Genomic DNA, 25880 nt, shown 5'->3' on the forward strand with positions numbered 1-25880 from the left:
CCACTTTCTTCTCATTCATTAAAAAAAAAAAAGTGGGTGGAGGCAGGAGAACATGAGGATGAGCGAAATAGTTAAATAAACTATGGTACAGCCATGTTATGGAAGACCATATAACTACTGGCAAAGAACGAGGCAGATTTGTCTGAACTGATTTCGGAACTGTCCAAGTTACATTGCTCAGTGAGTTCTTTTCAAAACAGTGTAAACAGTAGTGGTTTCACTTTTATATACACATAGACTATATCATTATATCTAGAATACAAGTGGGAGGAAAAGACACCCAACCACTTTTACATGGCTATTCAAGGTAGGGAGTGGGACCTCTTAGAGGCCTTTTGCTTTGGCATTATTTAATTTTTGAGTTTTGTATCACCTTGTACTACTTTTAACTCAAAGTGGGGAAAAATCTTTTCAAAGAGTTGCAAGCCTTTGGTTTCTCTGAAATGTAAGGTCCGATGGGAGAAGAGAGAAGACAAGGAAGCTCGAATGATTGCCACGACACTATTTGGCATTCACACAATTTTCAGAACTAAACTAACGTTAATTGTGACTGTGATGCATCCAAGCATTGGGACCACAGGGCTCATTTACGGAGAGCAGCGAGGAAGTGCCCCGGTGTCTCTGAGTAGGAAAGGAAACGGTATTTACAGACTTTTCATCTTTAAAACTAACCACTTATAGGTTGATTCTGGATTCTCCGGCCAAGGCCAGTTACGTCTCAAGCAGTAATAACATGAGCACCATTGCCGACGGGGATGCATAGAGCAATCTCACACACACGCACGCAGACCTGGCTAGGTTCTGCCTGCAGTACATAATCATGCCTTTAAGAAGAGAGAGTCAATTCAACTGGATTTCCACATTTGAGGGGGATGGCCCAAGGGGATCCATCTGTAAGAGCTGGCCACGCAACAAGCTGACCTTTCCTATTAGTTCTGTTTCCATTTCTAAGCTCTGGTCCTACCATTTAGAATGCACAGTGCCAGTGTCAAACAGCAGCAGGAAGTTAGATTATGGCCCTGGTTCCTGAGTCTGGCTTGTGATCCTAAGCACTTTTGAAGAAGCAAGCTTCCTGATGGCTTTTGCAACACAGAAATTCATGGGCTTATTTTTCAGGGTGTATCTGCTGTGAGTGCGCCAAAGATGAAAAGAAAGAATGAGAGGACCTTTCCAGAAAGAGCTCCTGGTAAAAGCATGTAAGACTCATTCAAGCGTGATGCTTCCCAAACTTCACTGACTGAAATAAGTCCGCAGGCTTAAAAAAACCTGACAGCATAGTGTGTGTGTGTGTGTGGTGTGTGTGTGTGTGGGTATGGGTGAGTGTGTGGGGGTGTGTGTGGTGTGTGTGGTGTGTGGTGTGTGTGTGTGGGGGTGTGGGTGTGGGTGTGTGAGAGAGAGAGAGATGTATGTGTCTGTTTCAAACAAAGATCCTTTGGAATTTTCTTTGCAGACAGACAATAATATAGTACTAGTGTAATGATAATGTAGGTCAATTAAAATTTTATCAAAGATTTTCATAAAAATATACACCACAATAGCCTATAGGATAGTCAAATCTTGACCATATACAAATGAAGCTTATATCATAAATGCATATAAAGGCAGCTCATTACTCTGTAAATACACATTGACTATATTTCATATTATTATCTTATAGCACGTATAAGCACACATTAACTTTCCTTCTCTATTTTACTTACATGAATGTTTATTTAAAAGGAACTGTATATGTTTAGAGACATATTAATACATAAACTCTTACATAAGCTGATGTTCATGGACAAATAATAAATCAACTGTATTCATTTTGTGAACAGACATTGTCTCAGGAAACTGAAAAGTGAACAAAAATAAATATTCGGAATTAACGTTGGTCGGAAAATTGGACTAATTTGGACTAAAAGCCCTTGCGGGGGCTAAGGTTCTAAGATCTTGTGCCTGCACCAGATGAAGTCACAGGAAACCCTCTCCTTACAGATCCATGGCAAGAAATGGAACGCTTTCAAAACTGAGCAGAACAAAACAAACTTGTAAACCACAGTTTGTACTGAAACATGCCCAAGGCTTGGTAGGAAACTTGTAGCAAAGTGATACCTACTCCCTATATTAGCAAATCAATCTGCTTTCAAATTAGTTGTCCTTATAATACTATTTTTTTTCCTAAAAAAATTAGAAAAACATACATACAACTTCATGGCCCCTATTCTATTTCAGATGAAGATTTCCTTTTGTTCTTTACGAAATTTTGCTCATGATCAACAAAGGCTCTCTCTTCCTTCCCAGCAGATTTTTTAAAGACAGCACAGAAATGCTCAAGGAACCTATTCTTAGAAGAAAGTTTTTCTCCTCTGGTTGGGGATGAGGAAGGGGTTGTAATATTTCCCGTGTTATGACAACAGAGGTCAGCCCGAGTGTTCTCTGTTGCTGGTGCCAAAGGTCACCCTCAAACATCTCCACTAACTGCTGGCCTCTCTACCTGCTTCTGTTTTTCTAGCCCTGTTTCTTGCCTTGTAGCCTCTCATCCAGAACAAATCATTTAACACTTGACAAGCGAAACAGCTGCTTAGCTCTTGATTCAGGCCCCAAATGGCCCTTAGAGTTTTGTCATTTATGCTGAAAAAATTCCTTTTGCGCTGGCTAGGAAATTCATGTGATCACAGTGACCTGGGACCTCAGAAAGAAGACATTACATCAGGCGTCCAGGCACACTGGATGGAAACATGACTCTGGGAGAGGTCCACTCCATGAGCCCCATAGCTGGATACCGATCGCTTGTATCCAGTTTAATCCCACCCCTAGAAGAGCCTACTGATCATCTCAAATTCCTGATGTTCACGGTCATCAGATGTTCATGAAAGACCCCAGCCCGAGTGGAGACACTCAGCCTTCCTTCCTCACAGCCTTCCAGACCAGGAACGTGGGTGCCACCCTCTACTTCCCTCTGTCCCTGTGTCTAGTCAACCACTGAGATATCGGATGTTGTTTTCTGTATTTCTCCCAAATCTGTCTCTTTCTCTCCACTCCTGCTTTAGTCCAGGCCCTCATCCACCGCCCAGGTCACACTAACAGGCTGACCTGCAGCTGACATGGGTCCACAGGGCCATATCCATGGCTGCAATACTGAAGCATGCCGGTCACAGTTCTGCCCTGAGTCCTGAGCCCTGGACCTCTCCACGGACCAGCGACAGAAAGGTCTGCCTGGCCCAGCAGGGGCTCGGGGCCTGGCTCTGCTGCTTTGGCTTTCTTCTCCTCTGACTGGGCAACGACCTGTTGCTACATGATTTTAGTATCACCTCTCTTTTTTCTTCTATGAACTTATATTAATTTTTTTTAATTAGGTATAGCTGATATAGAATATTATATAAGTTTCAGGTGTACAGCATAGTGATTCACAATCTTTAAGGCTACATTCCATTTTTAGTTGTCATAAAATCCCGTCTATATTCCCTCCGCTGCACAATATATCCTTGTAGCTTATTTATTTTATACACAGTGGTTTGTATCTCTTAAAACTCTACTCGTACCTTGCCCTTCCCCACCTCCCTCTCTCCACCGGTAGCCGCCAGTTTGTTGCGAGCCTGCTTCTATTTTGTTATATTCACTAGCGTGTTTAATTTTTTAGATTCAATATATAAGTGATATAATGTAGTATTTGCCTTTCTCTGCAAATGGGAAAATACTTTTTATGGCTTCGTAGCATTTCATTGTGTACATATACTACATCTTCTGTGTCAGTTCACCTGTTGATGAACACTTAGGTTGCTTCTATATCTTGTCTATTGTAAATAATGCTATTGTGTACATTGGGCATGCATCTATCTTTTCAAAATAATTGTTTTCATTTTTGTTTTCTTCAGATATATACCCAGGACTCGAACCACTGGGTCATATGGTGTTTCTATTTTCAGTGTTTTGAGAAATCGCCATACTGTCTTCCACAGCGGCGGCACCGATTCCACAGCGGCGGCACCGATTTACACTCCCATCAGCAGTGTAGAGTTGTCTCTGCTCCCTATCAGCATTTGTTATTGGAATACCACCTCTCTTTAACAGAGCTTTCAATCAGCTTCCAACCTGCCTAGCCTAGTCTAACTTCCATATATCTTGCAAAGACCTTTCCACGAGAAAAACTGAATCACAAATTCACTTACAGCTTAAACCCTTTCAGTGGTTCTCCAAAAGCCTAGATTCTTTAGTGTGGCCACAGGGCCCTCCAACACTGGGTTCCTGCCCTCCTCTCCCTCCTCATTCCTCAGAAATCCCTCCTTCCGTCCTTTGCTACCTGCTGTGCAACCTCTTTGAATCTTAACCCCTCCCCATCCTTGTCAATTTGGAGAACTCTTAAATTTCAGTAGTCTATTAACTAAGTAGAGAGGACCATCCTTTGTAAATTCTTACAGACACATTAAAAAGTATTCACTTCCCCCACTGAGCTATCTTGGGATCCTGTGAAGTCCCATGGTGCCCGACAGAGAGAAGTCACAGTAGAGACTGGTCATTCATTTGTGAGTCTGTTCCTGGAGGGCAGGGACCATGTCTTATTCATCTTTTGTACAAAATGTGGCAAAGAATCGTCACTTGACAAATGTTTCTTTAATTAATTTATAAAGAGCCTGTTCTTTGATTCCTTTAAGATTAGAGAATTTGCTAATACCTTCAAAAGTGACTTTTTGAAAACATAATACTATATTTCCTAATTTCTTTTGTAACTGATTTCTAGCTTAATTTCCTTGTGGAAGGAGATCATGCTTGGTGGTTTTTTGAAATATGTTGGAACTGCTTTACAATAGAGTGTGTGGTTCATTTTCATTTTTCTAGCTTTATTGAGGTATGGGTAGACAGTTAAAAATATATATATTTAAGGTATATAACATATATGTTTAAGGTATACAGCGTGACAATTTGATACGTATACAGCTTGTGAAATGATTACCATAATCAAGTTTATATACATTTACTCACATTTAAGATCTGGCAACCCACTCCAGTCCTCTTGCCTGGAAAATCCCATGGATGGAGGAGCCTGGTGGGCTGCAGTCCATGGGGTCTCGAAGAGTCGGACATGACTGAGTGACTTCACTTTCACTTTTCACTTTCACACATTGGAGAAGGAAATGGCAATCCACTCCAGCGTTCTTGCCTGGAGAATCCCAGGGACAGCAGAGCCTGGTGGGCTGCCGTCTATGGGGTCGCACAGAGTCGGACATGACTGAAGCAACTTAGCAGCAGCAGCAAGATCTACCCAGTACATTTCAAGTACACAATACAGAATCATTATCTCTCGTCACTATGGCACATACAGAACTGCGGTCACATTAGATCTTCAGAACTTATTCACATTATAACTGGACGCCTGTGCACTTTGCCAGTGTCTCCTCATTCTCCCTAGTCTCTAATGTTACAGCCTGACAACAGCTAGATGGAAAGGGGGCTCCCTCCCACGGCAATGTATATATTTTCTTTGGGACAAACATAACAATTCCCCCACACAAACTGGACTTCCTTTGGAAAAAGAAAACTCGCAAGAGTTAATATACTAATATGTAACCCAGGCACTTCTTATGTGTTTAAAGCATGTTTTATATAGATTGTTTGAAAATAAAACCCAGCAACTGAAATCAGTTCAATTGTTGGCAGAAACCCAACAATTCACTCTTGCCCATCCCTGATTTATGACCCTGCAGGAGACATATAAATGCTATTTCTCCTCCTCTGCCCCCCTCCTTCCCCTTCGTTTCAAAATGTCAGGCATCCACCCAGAGTTACATTTCACCTTTGCTCTCTGCAAAGGATGACTGCTTGGGTCATTAATCTTGGACCAGAAAGAAGTTCCTTGCTGCTACCGACTGGGGAAATGATGGTCCTGGTGTATCCCAGGGAATGGTTTTCTAGGGCTATGGCGCCACAAAAATCAAACCCAGAGTGACTGAGTCTGGGATGAGCACAGCAGTTTTTCATTCAATGTCACCCTCTCTGTTGTTAGGAGAAATGACGTAATAACTCAGGGTACTCAAGGCGACAGGACACTAGAGCACAGCAGACCACCGCCCCAGCAGAGTGGCTGTCACACCAGCTCTGATGGGAACCAGCAGCTACAGATTCCCACGTGGGCTCCCCTTCTCATGTCACACCCGTTCTCATCACAGCTGAGGGAAAGGATGGGAAGCTTTGAGGAGCAACTGAAGCCTCCTAGGGGACGGAGATGAAGTGCATTCAAGGCTGTAGGAGATTCCAGGATATTTATAGCACACTCCATGTGCTGGGCACCTCACACACATCATCTTGTTTAATACATCAGTGATCTTGTTCTCCCGGCCAGCACCACTCCTATCCCCAGTCCAGGGTAAGCAGATAAAATCAGGTCACCAGTCAAACCTGACCTAAAATTTTTTAGTATAACTATGTCCCATGCAACATTTGGGACATACTTATACAAAAAATTATTTGCCATTTCAAATAATTTCAAAATTATTTGATATTTACTTTTAAAAAATTTAAGTATAGCTGATTTGCAATGTTGAATTAGTTTCAGGTATACAACACAGTGATTCAGTTAGACATAAACATGTATCTCTTTCTTTTCAGATTCTTTTCCCTTATAGGTTATTACAAAATATTGAGTATAGTTCCCTGTAGGTCCTTGTTGATTATCTAGTTTATCTATATTCTCGTAGTGTGTATATGTGAATCTAATTTATCTATATATATATTATAGGAGTGTGTGTATGTTAATCTAGTCTCCTGATTTCTCTCTCCTTCACCTCTTACTGCTTTTTGGTAAACATAAGTTCATTTTCTATGTCTGTGGGTTCATGAAAGTCACATTAACTAGGTACCCGAGTTGCACTGTTATTTGCTAAATCTGGTACTCATACCTCAGGAGACATTTGGCAGTGTCTGGAGATGGTCTTGAATACCATGAGCTTGGAGGAGGAGGGGTACTACTGGCATCTAGTGGGTGGAGGCCAGAGATGCAGCTAATACCTTATACCATGCCCAGGACAGCCCCTCCACCCCCGGAGAATTACCCAGCTCAAATGCCAATAGTGCCTGCGATGAGATCCTGCTGTAGTCACTGTGCCCATCTGTGATACAAATACCCAAAGGTAATGTAGAGAGAATAAGCATATTATAAAGCTGGGTTTCAAACAGAGGTTTGAAAACTGACTTCAGAAGACATTAGATCTCATTCTTGTATGAATGCACTTTGTTTTTACATTAGTTTCTGTTGTTAAGTTATAAGCTCTCTTTTTTTTTGCTATGAAATTAATCTATAGGGGTTGTCATTTTTTTCTCCTCACCTACTTTTAAACGCACACTAAAGAACAAGTAAAGGTGGCACACTGTAAGAACAAAGGAGAGTTTTGTTCCCTTGGGGTCTTGGTAGAGGGCAGCATTATCCATCAAACGCTTTCTGATAATACCTGCAGCTTATAAATGCCTATTACCACAAAAACGTAACAACCATCTTTCTTCTATGGGGCCTCCTGGCAGACCGGTGGTCAAGAATGTGCCTGCCAACGCAGGAGATGCCAGTTTGATCCTTGGGTCGGGAAGATCCCCTGGAGAAGGAAATGGCAACCCACTCCAGTATTCTTGCCTGGAGAATCCTATGGACAGAGGAGCCTGGCGGGCTACAGTCCATGGGGTCACAAAGAGTTAGACATGACTGAGCTACTAACACACACACACACACACACCCACCCTGTGATCCAGAGATACACACACCACACACACACACACACCACACACACACACACACACCCTGTGATCCAGAGATACACATACACACACACACACACCCTGTGATCCAGAGATACACACACCACACACACACACACAGACACAGACACACACACACACACACACACACACACACACACACCTGTGCTCCAGAGATCCTACACCTGGGTATTTATCCAAGAGAAATGACCGTCTAAGCAGAGCTGAAGCTGCTCAAAGGACTTGTACAGGGCTTCCCTGGTGGCTCAGTGGTGAAGGAGCCACATGCCAATGTAGGAGGCACAAATTCGATTCCTGATCCAGGAGGATCCCACACGCTGTGAAGCAACTGAGCCACAACCACTGAGGCTGGGCTCGAGAGGAAGCTACAACCACGGAGCCCAGGTGCCCCAGAGCGTGTGCTCTGCAACCAGAGGAGCAAGCGCAACAAGAAACCCACTCTCTGCAACCAGAGAAAGACTCGTGCAGCAACAAAGACCCCGCACAGCTAAAAACAAATACATCAAATTACTGAAAAATGACCTGTACAAAAATGGTCAGAAAACAGCCTCTAGGAATTAAAATTAACCCCTCTCTTCCCCACTCGCCCAACCAAAAGCCCCACATAAAACTGGAGGCAACCCAAATGTTCATGAACAGGACGGTGGAGGAACATCTATACAATGGGATACCATTTTACAACAAAAAGGAACGAACTGCTGATACATAGAACAATGGGAATTTTTAAGTGAACGTTTACAATGCTATACTGAATTAAAGAAGCCAGAAAGTTCCCTACTTTATTTGTATGAAATTCAGCAACAGGAAGAACGAATCTTTGGCTATAGACACCTGAGCAGTGGTTGACTCTGTGATGGGGAGTGGAGGGACTGGCTGAAAATGGGTGCATTTATCTGGATTCGGGCGGCGGATACACATGGAGGTACATGCTGTGTTGCTGTGCTCAGTGCTCAGTCATGTATGACTCTGCGACCCTGCAGACTGTAGCCCGCCAGGCTCCTCTGTCCATGGGATTGTCCAGGCAAGAATACTGGAGTGGGTTGCCATTTCTGACTCCTGGGGATCTTCCTAACCCAGGGATCAAGCCTGAATCTCTTGTGTCTCCTGCATTGGCAGGTGGATTCTTTAGCACTGAACCACCTGTGATGTACACTAATGTCAAAATCCATAGAATGGGACTCTTAAGAGGGATATTGTTGTATGTAAATTATAACCTCAATTTAACAAACAGTGGTCAGATGACAACAGCAGCAAGATTGCATTATCAGTAACGTACCAAAGCTCCTGGCACAGGACTAGATAACGTTATAAATTAATCTGATTTGGAAGCATTCAAATTAGCATTATGTCAACTGGATGCATCTGAAGAGGCAACATTCCTTTTGCTGTTCACAGCCCAGGTGACTGACGGCCAGGCAAGGCTCTTGCTCAGTACTGAAGCTCCTTCCATGCTCTTGGTCAATCTCTCCTGGACACAGTTAACTCCTGCAGAGGAAATTCTAACCCTGGGGACTGAGGAAGCTCGGGTCATTCCTCTATGCCAAAGGGACATTTCCTGAGGCTGCTGCCCTTCTGACAGTGACCACGATGCCTGGAATGGTCTCTGGCAGCGTTCTAGATGAATCAAATGCAAGCTACAGCTTGCTTAATGAATCACCACACAGTCCACAGTTACTGCTTCTCAGAAGTCAAACCACAGAAGGGATAGTTCTGATTTTGGTGACCTCAATGAGGACTTCACCTTGTACCATATCCCTCACAAATGCCTTACACACACACACACACACACACACACACACACACACACACACACACACCAAAGACCATATTTCGCCCCAGAGGCAAGAATAATTGTAAAATTATTGAATAAAATTATATGTTAATTAATAAGATCAATAAATAAGTGGAACGAGCAAGGGATTTCTTTGTTTAACTCAGGGACTCCTGAAGTCTGGTGCCTATGGGACACCTGTGGAGGTTTCTAAACACCACGGATATCTGGAGCTCGGTGTGCTGTGAAGTCTGACAACCGGCCTGGATAAACAAAGTGGAGGTGTGCTTTGAGGTAGATTAGGGAAGATTACAAACGGTTTTCAGAAGTCGGGCAGTCATTTTCATTTGGCATGAGGCAGGTTGAAGAAGGTTAAGTACAATTTTAGAGACTGACAAGCTTAGTACCAAGGAAGGACTTGTTGGTCAAGTCTGTCTTATAGAAGCCTTTCCCTTCTGAGGGCATAGCGAAGATGCGAACTGGCCAGTGTTGGTCAGTTTTATGAGGATTTTGAAAAGATCAACATAGTGACATTTTTAAAGTGGGTTGAGAGGAGGGGCAGATTAAAAAAAGATTCAGCAGCGGGCAGGATTCTGGCCAGGATATGAGTTTCTGTTGAAACCGCTCTCCTTCTATCAGAGTCTAGTTTGCAAAGGCAAACCAAAGAGAATTTAAAAGGATACCTCTTAGAATCTCTGATAGACTGACTTTATAAAGGTGACAAAGGAAGGAAAAGTTTCTGACATTAAATCAGGACAGACATAAACCTCAGAGCTAAATGCATCCCTTATCCATTTAGGGTGTTCTAAGAAATCTTTGACTAGATGGACCTATAAACAAAGCTATGGTTTTCCCACTAGTTATGTATGGATGTGAGTTGGATCATAAAGAAGGCAGAGCACTAAAGAATTGATGCTTTTCAATTATGATGCTGAAGAAAACTTTTTAGAGTTCCTTAGACAGCAAGGAGATCAAACCAGTCAATCCTAAAGGAAATCAGTTCTGAATACTCAATGACTGAACACTGAAACGCTGGGCTGGAGGAAGCACAAGCTGGATCAAGATTGCTGGGAGAAATATCAATAACCTCAGATATGCAGATGACACCACGCTTATGGCAGAAAGTGAAGAGGAACTAAAGAGCCTCTTGATGAAAGTGAAAGAGGAGAGTGAAAAAGTTGGCTTAACGCTCAACACTCAGAAAACTGAGATCATGGCATCCAGTCCTGTCAATTCATGGCAAACAGAAAGGGAAACATTGGACAGTGAGAGACTTTATTTTTTTGGTTCCACAATCACTGTGGACAGTGACTGCAGCCATGAAATTAAAAGACGCTTGCTCCTTGGAAGAAAAGTTATGACAAACCTAGATAGCATATTAAAAAGCAGAGACAACCAACAAAGGTCCGTCTAGTCAAGGCTATGGTTTTTCCAGTAGTCATGTATGGATGTGAGAGTTGGACTATAAAGAAAGCCAAGCACCAAAGAACTGATGCTTTTGAACTGTGGTGTTGGAGAAGACTCTTGAGAGTCCCTTAGACTGCAAGGAGATCCAACCAGTCCATGCTAAAGGAAATCAGTCCTGAATATTCACTGAAAGGACTGATGTTGAAGCTGAAACTCCAATACTCTGGCCACCTGATGTGAAGAACTGACTCATTTGAAAAGACCCTGATGCTGGGAAAGACTGAAGGCAGGAGGAGAAGGGGATGACAGAGGATGAGATGGTTGGATGGCATCACCGACTCAATGGACATGAGTTTGAGTAAGCTCCAGGAGTTGGTGCCAGGGAAGCCTGACATGCTGCAGTCAATGGGATGGCAAAGAGTCGGACACGACTGAGTGACTGAACTGAACTGATTCTGAAACTCCAATACTTCGGACACCTGATGCGAAGTACCGACTCACTGGAAAAGACCCTGATGCTGGGAAAGACTGAAGGCAGGAGGAAAAGGGGATGACAGAGAACAAGATGGTTAGATAGCATCACCGACTCAATGGACTTGAGTTTGAGAAAACTCTGGAAGATAGTGAAAAACAGAGGAGTCTGGTGTGCTGGAGTTCATGGGGTTGCAAAGAGTCAGATGTGACTAAACAACAGCAAAAAAATCCCCCAAACAAAACGGTAGACTGTGATTAACCCTAACCAACACTGGAGGGCACCCTGGGTTCACAGGATGCAGTGTGGTGAGATTTAGGTGCTCTTAAAAGCCTTTTTTCCTGCTGACTTTCACCTGCAAGTATGAGCGGAATCCGTTATCAATTCAGACACATTCCTGTCCTAAAACCTAAGGCCATGAAAACTGTTGTGCCTTTTCTTTCCTGCAGGGTTCTCCTTCATGTGCATTCTAAGTCAACTGCTGCGTTCTTAAATACGACCTGGCAAGATATCTCTCTGGCGGGATAAATCCATAGATTAGAAAGATAGCGTGCCCTTCAGCTCCGAGCGCCAAAGACCCAGCCAGGGCAGTGGAAGCACAAAGCAGCCTCAGTGAGGGTTAGAGTATGAGGTGGAGCCCTTCAGGGCTGGAGGTGAGTATTGTTTAAAGTGGCCCTTGCCCACTATTTCATAAAAGTGAAGTGAAGTGAAAGTCGCTCAGTTGTGTCTGACTCTTTGCAACCCCATGGACTGTGCAGTCCATGGAGTTCTCCAGGCCAGAGTACTGGAGTGGGTAGCCTTTCCTTTCTCCAGGGGATCTTCTGAACCCAGGGATCAAACCCCGGTCTCCCACATTGCAAGCGGATTCTTTACCAGCTGATCTATAAGAGAAGCCCAGGAATGCTGGCGTGGGTAGCCTATCCCTTCTCCAGCAGATCTTCCCGACCCAGGAATCGAACCGGAGTCTCCTGCATTGCAGGTAGATTCTTTACCAACTGAGCTATCAGGGAAGCCCGATTTCATAAAAGATCCAGCATATATTCTGCACCCTCACCTCTTTGTTAGGTTTTGAGTTTTTAAAAAGGATCAGGAAAACCCCGAGAGTGGACTTGGTACCTGTGAGGAGCTGAAGTGAGCCAGCCCCTCCTCTGTCGGCCCAGGGCTCAGCAGACCCCCGGGGCTGAGCTGGGGTGAAGGCGCTAATGAATTTCACTGGGCCAGGGGGTTTGGTTTTAATGAGCACAGCATGGTGCTGCGATGGAAAGGTTATTTGAAACCAACCCACAATCTTGGATGTAGGTAGGCAGAGTTCAACAGAGCAAAGGAACGCCCACTTAGACACAGACCCAAGCTGGGACAGTGGGGCCTGAGGGCAACTCTGGAGTCACAGTAAAGAAGAAGTGTAAGTCTGCGAGGACTCATGTGAGAAAAGAACTCCAAAGTATGGGCCAACAGAGACACAGAGAACAAATATATGGATACCAAGAGGGGAAGGGCGGGGGGAGGGACTAGGAGACTGGGATCGACACACGCACACGTGATACTGTGTATAAAGCGGACCACTAATGAGAACCTACTGTGTAGCCCAGGGACTCGACTTAACACACCGTGGAGACCTGAACGGGAAGGAAGTCCAAGAGGAAGGGGATGTATGGATAAGGATGGTTGATTCACCGTGCTGTACAGCAGAAACGAACAAATTATAAAGCAACTATACTCCAACAAAAATTAATTTAGAAATAATCAATACAAAAAGTAAAACTAAAGTCAGGGCTGAGGGACAGAAACAACATGGACAGGCTGGGGCAGACGACAGGGTTGGCATACAGAGGAAATGGACCACGTGAGAAGATGTTCTTAAGACCCACTGGTCTGGTATCCAAATTGCATGATATAATAATTATAACCAAAGAACAGCAAAATACACTCATGAACCTTTGCCTGGGACAACAGAGACTAAACAGGAAAGACTGAGCTAGAAACATTTCTTAGAGTTAAAGCTACAGTGAGTTTAGTCACTCACTGCCACCCCATAAGCCTGGACTGCAGCATGCCAGGCTTCCCCGTCCATCACCAACTCCCAGAGCTTGCTCAAACTCATGTCCATTGAGTTGGTAATGCCATCTAACCATCTCATCCTCTGTCATCTCCTTCTCCTCCTGCCTTCAATCTTTCCCAGCATCAGGGTCTTTTCCAGAGAGTCAGTTCTTCACATTAGGTAGACAAAGTATTGGAGTTTCAGCTTCATCAATCCTACCAATGAATATTCAGGACTGATTTCCTTTAAGATTGGTTTGATCTCCTGCCAGCACAAGGGACTCTCAAGAGTTTTCTCCAAAATCACAGTTCGAAAGCATCAATTCTTTGGCACTCAGCTTTCTTTATAGTCCAACTCTCACATCCATACAGGACTGACTACTGGAAAAAGCATAGCTTTGATTAGATGGACCTTTGTTGGCAAAGTAATGTCTCTGCTTTTTAATATGCTGTCTAGGTTAGTCAAAGCTTTTCTTCCAAGGACCAAGCGTCTTTTAATTTCATGGCTGCAGTTCATCTGCAGTGACTTTGAACCCCCCAAAAATAAAGACTCTCACTGTTTCCATTGTTTCCCCATCTATTTGCCATGAAGTGATGGGCCCACATGCCATGATCTTAGTTTTCTGAACATTGAGTTTTAAGCCAACTTTTTCATTTGCCTCTTTCATTTTCAACAAGAGGCTCTTTAGTTCCTCTTCACTTTCTGCCATAAGGGTGGTGTCTTCTGCATATCTGATATTTCTCCTGGCAATCTTGACTCCAGCTTGTGCTTCTTCCAGCCCAGCGTTTCTCATGATGCATTCTGCATATAAGTTAAATAAGCAGGGTGACAATATACAGCCTTGATGCACTCCTTTCCTGATTTGGAACCAGTCTGTTGTTCCATGTCCAGTTCTAATTGTTGCTTCTTGACCTGTATACAGATTTCTCAAAAGGTAGGTAAGGTGATCTGGCATTCCCATCTCTTTAAGAATTTTCCACAGTTTGTGGTGATCCACACAGTCAAAGGCTATGGAGTAGTCAATAAAGCAAAAGTAGACATTTTTCTGGAACGTTCTTGCTTTTTCAATGATCCAATGGATGTTGCAATTTGATCTCTGGTTCCTCTGCCTTTTCTAAAACCAGCTTGAACACCTGGAAGTTCATGGTTCGTGTACTGTTGAAGCCTGGCTTGGAGAATTTTGAGCATTACTTTACTAGCGTGTGAGATGAGTACAATTGTGTGGTAGTTGGAGCATTCTTTGGCATTGCCTTTCTTTGGGATTGGAATGAAAACTGACCTTTTCCAGTTCTGTGGCCACTGCTGAGTTTTCCAAATTTGCTGGCATATTGAGTGCAGCACTTTCACAGCATTATCTTTGAGGATTTGAAATAGCTCACCTGGAATTCCATCACCTCCACTAGCTTTGTTCATAGTGATGCTTTCTAAAGCTCACTTGACTTCACATTCCAGGATCTCTGTCTCTAGGTGAGTGATCACACTATTGTGATTATCTGGGTCGTGAAGATCATTTTTGTATAGCTCTTCTGTGTCTTCTTGCCACCTCTTCTTAATATCTTCTGCTTCTGTTAGCTCCATACCATTTCTGTCCTTTATTGAGCCCATCTCTGCATGAAATGTTTCCTTGGTATCTCTAATTTTCTTGAAGAGATCTCTAGTCTTTCTCATTCTATTGTTTTCATCTCCTTCTTTGCACTGATCACTGAGGAAGGCTTTATTATCTCTCCTTGCTATTCTTTGGAAGTCTGCATTCAAATAAATATATCTTTCCTTTTCTCCTTTGCCTTTAGCTTCTCTTCTCTTCTCAACTATTTGTAAGGCCTCCTCTGTCAACCATTTTGCCTTTTTGCATTTCTTTTTCTTGGGGATGGTCTTGATCCCTGACTCCTGTAGAATGTCATGAACCTCCATCCATAGTTCTTCAGGCACTCTCTATCAGATCTACTCCCTTGAATCTATTTCTCACTTCCACTGTATAATCATAATTGATTTGATTTAGGTCATACCTGAATGGTCTAGTGGTTTTCCCTGCTTTCTTTGATTTAAGTCTGAATTTGGCAACCAGGAGTTCATGATCTGAGTCACAGTCAGCTCCCGGTCTTGTTTTTGCTGACTGTATGGAGCTTCTCCATCTTTGGCTGCAAAGAATATAATCAATCTGATTTCAATATTGACCATTTGGTGATGCCCATTTGTAGGGTCTTCTCTTGTGGTGTTGGAAGAGGGAGTTTGCTATGATCAGTGCATTCTCTTGGCAAAACTCTGTTAACCTTTGCCCTGCTTCATTTTGTACGCCAAGGCCAAATTTGCCTGTTACTCCAGGGATCTCTTGTCTTCCTACTTTTGCATTCCAGTCTCCTGTAATGAATAGGACATCTTTTTGGGGTGTTAGTTCTAGAAGGTCTTCAGAGAACCGTTCAACTTGAGCTTCTTCAGCATTAGTGGTTGGGGCATAGGCTTGGATTACTACAGTTCTATTATTGTGATTCTGATCATTCCCAGCAGGAGAAAGTCTTTCTCATATCTGAAAAAATATCTTTGGTCACCTTGCTGTATTAGAAATTAGTAACCAGAACCACAGACCTTAAAAGTAGCCTTGAATGATAATAAGAGTGATTATTAGTATTACACTGAGCATCTCTTTTTCCTCTTCCATGGGCTAGGGAAAAGCTAGATATCTTTGTTTAGCAGAGAACTTTCCGACAGTGAATATTAACAATTGTAGACAAAATCCACTGGGCAGGGAGCAGGTGCTTATAAAGTAAGTAAAAAGCCACCCTGAGAGTGTCATTTGTCTGGTATGATCTTGAAGAGGGTGGACTTGATTCAAAAGGATACTTTTGATCATTTTTCTTTATTCTCAAAGAGCATTTACTGTTATTCTCTAGTTATAAAAACATTTGCTTAAGTGGCAAACGCAAGCAATGTACAATACAATGGAAAAGAAAGCACATCATCCCCAGTCTCATTACCCAGAGATAAACATAATTAACATTTTGGATTTAATACAATTATTAGCATTTAATTAAGCCATGAGAAGGTTTAGTAAGAGTCTTGGGAGAAGTAGAAGCTTCACTCACTAAGCGTTCTGAACTATGAATCTTGGTTTACAACATGTTGGGGGCAATGTGGGTATTTCACACAATACTTGGCCACATCTGCATCAGTCACGGCCTTTGTTAAAAAGGAGACAACAGGACTAAAATGGATTCACTTGTGCTAAGCCCATGTTACCAAACCAAACTATCTAACCTAATGGCAGTTTCAACCTTCTCCAGGAATATAATCTAAATCTGTCAGCCTGGAATTTCCTAGTCAGCACTCGTGAGGTAAGGCCTAAAGACCCCTTCCATCCCCCAGAGGGTGGACTAAGCCTGAAACGATCTACTCTTTGCTGGAAATTTCCCTTTCCTGCCCCCCTTTCTGTCTATAAAAACCTTCCCTATTTTGCAGCCTGGCGGAGTTCCTTCCTATGGACTTCCCGGGGTGCTGCTCAACTTACGAATCATTTTAAAAAGGCAATGAGATCTTCAAGTTCACTTGGTTGAATTTTTGTCATTTAACACCTTATGTACTGGAAAATTTCCATAGAAAACAGGTAGTTCCTAAGGGCTGGGAGAGTGAGATCATTGTAAGGCTAAATACAGAGGTTGGAGTAATGCCTATGTTAATATCGTGCTCCAGTTGGGCTTTCAGAACTTGCTTCCACTAAGTCTCTCGGGCATGAAAGAGAAAGGCTTGCCGTATTAATGCTATTATTCTGCCACACTGGCTGGCGAGAACTGTAGCTGCATTACATTCCCACTTCCTGCCATGTCAGATGAAGAAAGCAATTCAGATTAAACAGCAACAACCAACCAATGGGAGTAGTCTGCAGAAGTTTTTCATCTTACACTGGAAGTTTAAGTTATAAGGGACTGTTTCTAAACTAGATTATGCCTGTGTACGTGTGCTTAGTCGATCAGTTGTGTCTGACTCTTTGTGACCCCATGGACTGAAGCCTGCCAGGCTCCTCTGACCGGGATTCTCCAGGCAAGAATACTGGAGTGGGCTGCCTTGTCCTCCTTTGGGGCAGCTTCCTGACCTAGGGACCTAACCTGCGTCTCTTAAGTCTCCTGCATTGGCAGGCAGGTTGTTTACCACTAGCGCCTACCACTTCCACCTGGGAAGCCCCAAGTTATACCTGTAGGTAAAGCTTAAAGATTTCAACTTGGTGATTAAGGATCCTGATATCAATTCCAATGGAGGGAAGGGTGTTTCCTCACACATCCAAGTAATTCTCAGATACCATCTGTGTGCTTTACAATTTAACTCAATTCTGACTCTATCTGCTTGGAGACAACAGCAGATTCCACAGGTTAAGGGTTCAGTCCTACAAGACTGCCCTCCCCCCGCCCCCGACCCCCAACCTCAGATGCCAAACTCAAGCCCAAGTTGTTGTCCTCTGTACCTGACCAACTGGCTAAAGATTGAAGGACCCGCTCCTTGGGTTTGAATAATTGACAGTGGCTCTCAGAAGCCAGGAGAATGTTCTATTTACCAGCTTGCCAGCTTACCAGAAAAGACAGAACTCAGGAGCTATTAGACAGAAGAGATGTGTGGGGCAGGGTGTGTGTGTGTGTGTGTGTGTGTGTGTGTGTGTGTGTGTGTGTGTGTGTGTGTGTGTGTGTGTGTGTGTGTATGTGTGTGTGTGTGTGGTGGGGAGATGCGTGAGGCAGGGTGTGTGTATGTGTGTGCGTGTGTGTGTGTGGTGGGGAGATGCATGGGGCACGGGGTGTGTATGTGTGTGTGGTGGGGAGATGCGTGGGGCAGGGGGGGTTTGTGTGTGTGTGTGTGTGGTGGGGAGATGCGTGGGGCAGGGTGTGTGTGTGTGGGGGGGGGGGCTCAGTTCCACGCTGTCTCCCAACCCGCCACTCTCCCAAAATCTCTGTGTGTCCCCCAACCCAAAGCTCTCCAAACCCAAACTGTTTTGGGTTTTTAATGGAAACTTTATTAATTAAGCATGATTAAGTCATTGGCCATTAATGATAGGACTCAATTGCAAGCCCCTGCCCCTCCCCTAGAGGGTGGGGCAGGATAGAAATTTCTAATCGCAAGTTGGCTTTACCTATCCTTAGATGCTGTCCAGTCACCTCACAAATACAACAAAAGACAGCTTTATCACTCTCTCAAGAAATATCAAGGGTTTTAAGAACTTGGCTCCTGGAGCAGGGTCAGAAACCAAATATATATATATTTCTCATTCTAAATCACAGTATCACAGTGATAGTAATTAACATTCATTTCACAAAGATAAAATCCTCATGGTTAGAATAGTTAAGATTTTGGGTGGCTGAGAGGAGATAAGGTGGGGAAAGGAAGAAACCCGTCCTAGAGATATTCAACTCTGCATGTGGATGCCTGCCATTCATTCCCTTCCAGGGAATCAGAGATAAATGTGGAACTGAACTCTATGCTCATCGAAACTTCCATATTTCTAAATTGATATTTACATTTTCACCATAGCTCTGTATGTATCTAGTGCCAAGGGTAAATTTTCTGGCATACTATAAATAATGGCAATGTGAAATAAAACCATGACATTATTCCTAAAATCGAAGCCAATGGAATCTAAATACGATACAATTTGGAGTCATCAAAGTTGCTTAATAACCACAAGGACAAACTCTGGATTCAAAGGAAAATTTACATGATCTCCTTGAACTTGAAATTCCATTCCACTTTCCCCATGGGATTCCAACCTAATGTAAGTACATCATTATGCATGAATCATGTGGTTATGATTTTATTGAACAGTCTACTGATATATATATATGTCTCTGCAACAAATACATGTTCTAAATTGAAAATATCTAATAACATTCTGTGTTTGCAAGTCTCTAAGTGATCAAAAACATCACATTGACTTAGCTATTGTTACAATCATTACACATTTGATCAATACAACAAAATGTATCAGTTTATAAATTTCTGACAGTTTTTAAACTAAAAAACAAAGTTTTAGTGGAAGCATGCCTTTTACTAACATGAAATGGAAGGTTTTTCCCCTCCAAACTGGTTCATGTGTCCCTGGACGAATATTACAGCTAACATGAGACTGTGCTGTGTGCTTAGTCATTCAGTCATGGCCGGTTCTTTGCGGCCCCAGGGACTGTAGCCCAGGAGGCTCCTCTGTCCATGGGATTCTCCAGGCAAGAACACTGGAGTGGGTTGCCATGCCCTCCTCCAGGGGATTCTCCCCACCCAGCGACCGAACCTAGGTCTCCCGCCTTGCAGGCGGATCATTTACCATCTGACCCACCAGGGAAGGCCAGTTTATCATTAATTCTTTTTCATATACATAAGTAAATGTGAATGGAGACAATTTTACTTCCAGCTCCATCATTCAATTCTGTGAATTCTGAGCTTTCTTTTCTATCATCAGACATTGTTAATGATCTACTAGCTTATTTAGTTAGTCTTCAATTTTGTTAAAAGCAAAAAATTAAAACAATCTGACTGCAAAAAAAAAATGTATTATGTACTCATTCAAGTCACTTTCTCCCCTGTTACACTAAGGGATTACCCGCTGAAGATGCTAGCAAGTACTACCCATCTCTTGCAGAGCAGAAGGCTATGTTCTTGGGTAGATCAATTTAAGGAAAGGTTGCTTATCAAAGTAGAGCTTCTGAAAACTATCAGCATAACTCCACCTTGGAGAGTGAGTTTGCATACCCTAGCAAAAGAGCAAAAGGCTCTGGAGTTAGCCTGGAAACAGTCCTAATTCTACTACCTCAGTGACCTGAAGCAAGGCACGCACACCTCCTGAACCTCAGTTTTCTCTAATGATCAAAAACCCCAGACTAAAACAACCCCCACCCCCCAACAATCGTCAGGATATCTGGAAGCCTGAATGAGGTAATGAAAGTAAAAACGCTTTGAAAATTGTAAAGTTTCAAGTCAATGTTAGATACTCTGGTTTTCATTACTATTTTTGACACTGATGGTCCAAGGGTAACAACTAAGACCAGGACTCAAGTCCACAAGCGATGCCAATCCCTGGAATCCTTGTTAATAAATTCAAAACAGTAGTCTCCTGAGCCTCCAATGATAAAATAATGAACACATCCAAGGCTAGTTCAACCACTGGGTAGCGTTGGTTCTCAAGTGTGGTCTCTGAACCACCAGCCTGGGCACCACCCGAGAACTTGATCAGGGCGCATTCTCTGGCTCCACTCGGATGGACAGAATCAGAATCTCTGGGAGTGGGACTCCGCACCCTGCATTTTAACAAGCCCTTCAAGGGACTGCTACAAGCCACAGTCTGAGGACAGTGCTGTTCAGGATGCTTTCAGTGTGGGAGCAGACTCGATTTTCCCAGAATAATGGCTGGTGGAAGAACACAGGAGGAAGCACGGAATGGGAATCAGTTCTGTATCAACACGCCAAAGGCAGCAAGCACTCTTTCGGTTTACAGACGGTGCATACGCAGCGATCGGTCTGCAGCTGGTCAGGGTAAACAGAGGATTACATGCAAGTGGATGCAGGGTCCACTCAGCTGTTTCCAGAGTGTAACCTGAGAGCTCCTATGATACCGGGCTGATGGCTGGCTCCTTTTATGGGCAAGAACAAGAAATCCTTTTGGCTTTTGCTGTTTTTTCCAAGTGGACACATAGCTCCTTTCCCCCAGTATGGTCTATTGAATGCATTTAGAAAGCAAGTGGAAAGGAGTGGTTCAGAACACTAGATGTCAATGGGGTCTTGATGCTATTTCCACAGGACACCGAAGGAAATAGAGTAAAACAGCAGCCACAGCACTGAGTCAGTGAACCTAAGCGGCAAGCTTTAGATTACCGCCTCTCTGACAGGATGCCTTTAATGCAGTTTTTTAAAATATAAAGAGTTTTTGGTTAACAACATAGGTAAGAAATAAAGATTAAATTTTTGTTATCATATTTCTAACCTAAGTTGGGACTTATCTTGGTCAAATATGAAGAAAAGCAGGAGCTGAAACACACAAAACAAACAAGAAGTCAAAATAACCGAGGGAGGCAAAGATTGGACATCTGTTGGATGGATAAAGAAGAGTTGGTACATACATACAATGGAATATTACCCAGCCATCAAAAGAACAAAATAATGCCATTTGCAGCAACATGGATGGACCCAGAGATTATCACAGTAAGGGAAGCAAGTCAGACAGAGGAAGACATATCGTATGATATCACTTATATAAGGTATCTAAAAAAGAGACAAATGAGCTTATTTACAAAACAGAGGTAGACCCACAGACATAGAAAGCAAACTTACGGTTACCAAAGGGGGCAGCGGGAGAAGCAGAGGGGAGAGATAAACTAGGAGTTTGGGATTAACATCTACAAACTACTATACATAAAACAGATAACCCACAAGGGCCCAGGGAACTCTACTCAATTTTTTGTAATAATCTATAAGGGAAAAGACTGAAAAAGATTGTGTGTGTGTGTCTGTCTGTCTGTCTGTCTGAATCCTGCGCTGTACACCTGAACTAATAATAAAAAATATTTGAGCATCTGTTGATATTTCTTTACCAAAGAAGTAATCTTGGAACCATGGGGACACAAAGAAGAACTACAGTCACCAACCACTTATTTTCACACCTGATTTCTGCTTTCCCGAGGAAGCGAGTTGGGAAGACTGAAAGATCCCTCTACAAACCAAGCATCCTGAACAGAATGTTTCAGTTGTGTGGCTGAGACCACAGTGGCCCACAGAGGGTTAACACGGAGCCGATACCATCGGGAAAAAATCTCATTGCGAGAACTGCGGCACAGAGTTGAGCTGCTGTCTGGCTGACAGAGATTTATACGCCCCGTGACTCTCTGCAGGCTTCGATCGGGTCTGGCTCCATGCAGCCAGACACTGCACAGAGGCACAGCCAGCTGCGCGCGTTGGCACACACCCACCCACTGCCACTTCATGAAGCGGAGTGGGGCAGTGACGTCCTGTCCCTGCCATGGCTCTACCACGTTGAGAGAAATCAGAACAGACGCACATTTTAAAAACCCAGAAATATATTTCCAGTGTATTTTTTAAGCTATAAAGTAAGTCGTCTTACTAAACAAATAAAAGCAGTTGCTGTTATTATCACAATTATTCAAAAGCCTCAGCTTACATTAAAACACACCTCAAGGGTACATACTTTTCCAGCGCCAACGTGGAATGGTCAGCGAATAATGGGATACCATAATGCATCTTTTCAGTTTCCTTCTCATGGTGCTTTTATTTTTTTAAACTTTGTGAATATGAGGGCAAGGTAAAATTGATAAAAGCTCTTCATCTGGCACAGGATAGTTCCTGTTTGTGTGAGTGCATTAAAAATTAACAGTGAAACCTAGAGGAAACAAAATCTACCAGTGCTTCCAACCTAATGATTTTATAAGCTCAGAACAGCTGTTAACTGCTCCATTGGCTTTGAATCATAATATATGGTAGAAGCCAGCTTGCAGATTACAGTTTGTGGTTTCATTTGTGTCCCTTAAAGAGAGCCTATCCAAGTCCTTTATTCCTGTATCTTTAGAGTTGGTCTAGAATTTAAGTTTAATTGTTGCTGTTCGGTTGCTCAGCCATGTCCGATTCTTTACGACCCCATGGTCTGAACGGTGATATAACTATTTTTAAAAAGTAGAATGCTGTGTTCGTTGGATAGACCGGTTGCAGTCACAGCATCACCACACTTTTGCTCTAAAACCTGTTCTTTCCTCTCAGCGTACAGCTTCTGGAGAGTACCTCTTCATTTGGTCATTCAACGATCATTCACCGAACATTTACGACGGGCGGAGAGCACTGAGTGGAAGGGTGGCTGCTCTTCATTGTGTTTTTCCCAGATTCGCAGGTTGAAGTGCTACCACCCAGTACCTCGGGATGTGTCAGCATTTAGAGAAAGGGCTTTTAAGTAAGTGATAGGTTAAAAAAAACATGGGGTTATTAGAGTGGGCCCTGATCTGACTGGTGCCCTTAGAAGAAAAGGAGGTTTAGACATAGCACAGACAGAGGGTGGGCACAGCAGCAAGGCAGCCATCTACAAGCTAAGGAGGGAGGACTCAGAAGGACCCAAACCTGCCAACATCTGGAACTCAAAGGACTTTTAGCTTCCATAATTGTGAAAAAATAAATTTCTGTTATGCAAGGCCCTCAGCCAGTGGTGTTTTTCTGTAGCAGCCAGAGAAAATGAGCATAACTGCTTCAGTACAAGTCTGCTTTTCATCCGAGTGACTGCAGACGATCGTCTGACGACAGGGGAGTGGGAGGCAAAAGCACACAGAGAAGTGCTTCCTCCCGTAAGGGCATTACCAGCGCTGCAGCATTTTGAAGGCACACAGGACATGCGTGTAACTTTGCCATCAGGAGCTCTGCACCCAGAACTCTCCAGGCTTTGGGCAATTAATTTTCCACCTTCAATCTGGCTTTGTGTTTCCGGGTACATATTCATTGTGATCATCAAGTGCCCCACCAGGTGGGGAGAGATCTGCCTTGAATTTCATGCTTTGCTATTCTACTTATTTATAAAGTACTTACATGAATATAGTCTTTGATTTTCAAATTGAATCTTTGGTGCTAATGATAACAGCACTGGGTGGTTTGTTTTCAGTTTTAATACAGAAAGAAAACTATTTCTGGTCCACTTTTTTTTGTTGTTGTTGTTTATTTGTTTTTTACAAATTCTGACTGAAATTCTAAATTCAAGTGGACATATTGACTACTTCTGAATAGATGGTTAGAATCAACCTAGCTCCCAGACTCTGTCACTCTCCTCCCCTTGGTACGGAGCAATTTTTTTCTGTCACTTTCTGCATGTAGGCATGCAGTAACTGGGGAAAGGAACAGGCATTACCAGCAATAATGACTTATAATCTGAAATGAGCACACAGATAATAAATAATAACTTCACAGGAGAAAAAGAGCTGTACTCAGAAAAAGTAATTTTTTTCTTTTTTTGCTATTTCTCTTCCACAATTCACAGAACCCACTTCTGTCTCTAGATGTGGAAAGGAATGATGGTTTTAACTGAGTGAGAATTACAGGTTGATAAGGAGTGGACATGGCGAGTGAGTAATGAACCTACAAATACTCACATCATATGAGATGCTGAAGGCAGGGAAGCCTGGCTTGCTGCAGTCCACGGGGTCGCAAAGAGTCAGACACGACTGAGGGACTGAAAACAACGAATGCCACAGGAAAACATGACTCCATTACAATGTTTACCTGCAAAATTTTAGGTCACATCTCTTGCACATGGCAGATGCAACATAAGATACAACTGTTTTGATCTTGCTATTTCTTCTTATCTTTAGCATTTTTTTAGGTCATTCAGCACTCTGATTATTAGAGCACCCTTTTTCAAGGTGCGTCAATATCTCTGGCCTCTGTCATACCAATAAGGATACAAGGACAATGGTGCTTAAAAGATCCTGAGCTAATTTATCAGGTCTCGTCCTTCAGTTTCCATTCTGCAAATGTGACCGGTGTTGACACCCTCCTAGCAAATCAATCATTTCTAATCATTCAAAGGAAAAGTAAGGACAGCACTTGACTCTTTGAGAGTCACCCACGTCACCCTCACTTGACCACCCTTACCTTCCATCCACGGGTCCTAATTCTGTATGTGTTCCACCAACTCAGGCTCCATTTTGTCAGCACAAGAAGGTGGTGATAGGGTGAAAAATACAAGTGTGCATCTGTGTTCGTGTGTGTGTGTGTGTGTGTGTGTGTGTGTGTGTGTGTGTTGGAGTGGGAAGGGGAAGCTGAGTTTGAGAATCTATGGGGAGAAGGGAGCAGAACCCCTATGTCTTGCTTAGTTGGGTCTAAACCGGGTCAATACCAATTACTTCAAAGCACTCCTTACCCCCTTCCTTCTGTTCCAGTTTTCTAAGAAACATATTCCTTCTGCAGTCTGCAAGTCTTCCCACGCTGCTACAACTGCAAGTCAGGTGCAGAAGAAAGGTAAGTGGTGTGTGTTTGTGTGAGTGTGTGTGTGTTTTGCTATCTATGATTCTTGGAGCATGCACCCAGAACAAGTCAGACAGATTTTCTTCTTGAAAAGGACTGAACTTGACCAGTTGTTTTGACAGTCTGTAGCAACTGAAAAGAATATGTCTAGGGGGCTGTCAGAGTGAGGTAGGCAACAATAAATAAGATAGTCCCCTGGGCAGGAGGAACCCAAGTCTCACTTAACTCTGATGGTACAAATCAACAATTATCCAAGACAGACATTTATATTACTGATGGTCATTTTTCTATTTAGATCAATACTAGGAAATTTTGACTTGTCTCCTGGTTTCCAGTAATTTGGGCCTTATAATGTGAGAAAAGTGAAGGAATATTCAGGGAAATAGAAAGGCTTAGGCTCACACTGGGGTCTTAACTATAAATAAAAGGAATTGTTAGGTTTTTTTCTTGTGCAGTTATCCTCCAAACATGCAGGAGCCCTT

General features: G+C 43.0%; 1 protein-coding gene across 2 annotated transcripts in view; it reads right to left on the reverse strand.

Annotated features, from left to right (window-relative positions):
* The window catches only part of SV2C (synaptic vesicle glycoprotein 2C), a 161107-nt gene that overhangs the window by 38542 nt on the left and 96685 nt on the right, over positions 1-25880 (reverse strand). The window lies entirely within an intron of this gene.

The sequence above is a fragment of the Capricornis sumatraensis genome, chromosome 2 (genome assembly GCF_032405125.1).
Source record: "Capricornis sumatraensis isolate serow.1 chromosome 2, serow.2, whole genome shotgun sequence".
Lineage (NCBI taxonomy): Eukaryota > Metazoa > Chordata > Mammalia > Artiodactyla > Bovidae > Capricornis > Capricornis sumatraensis.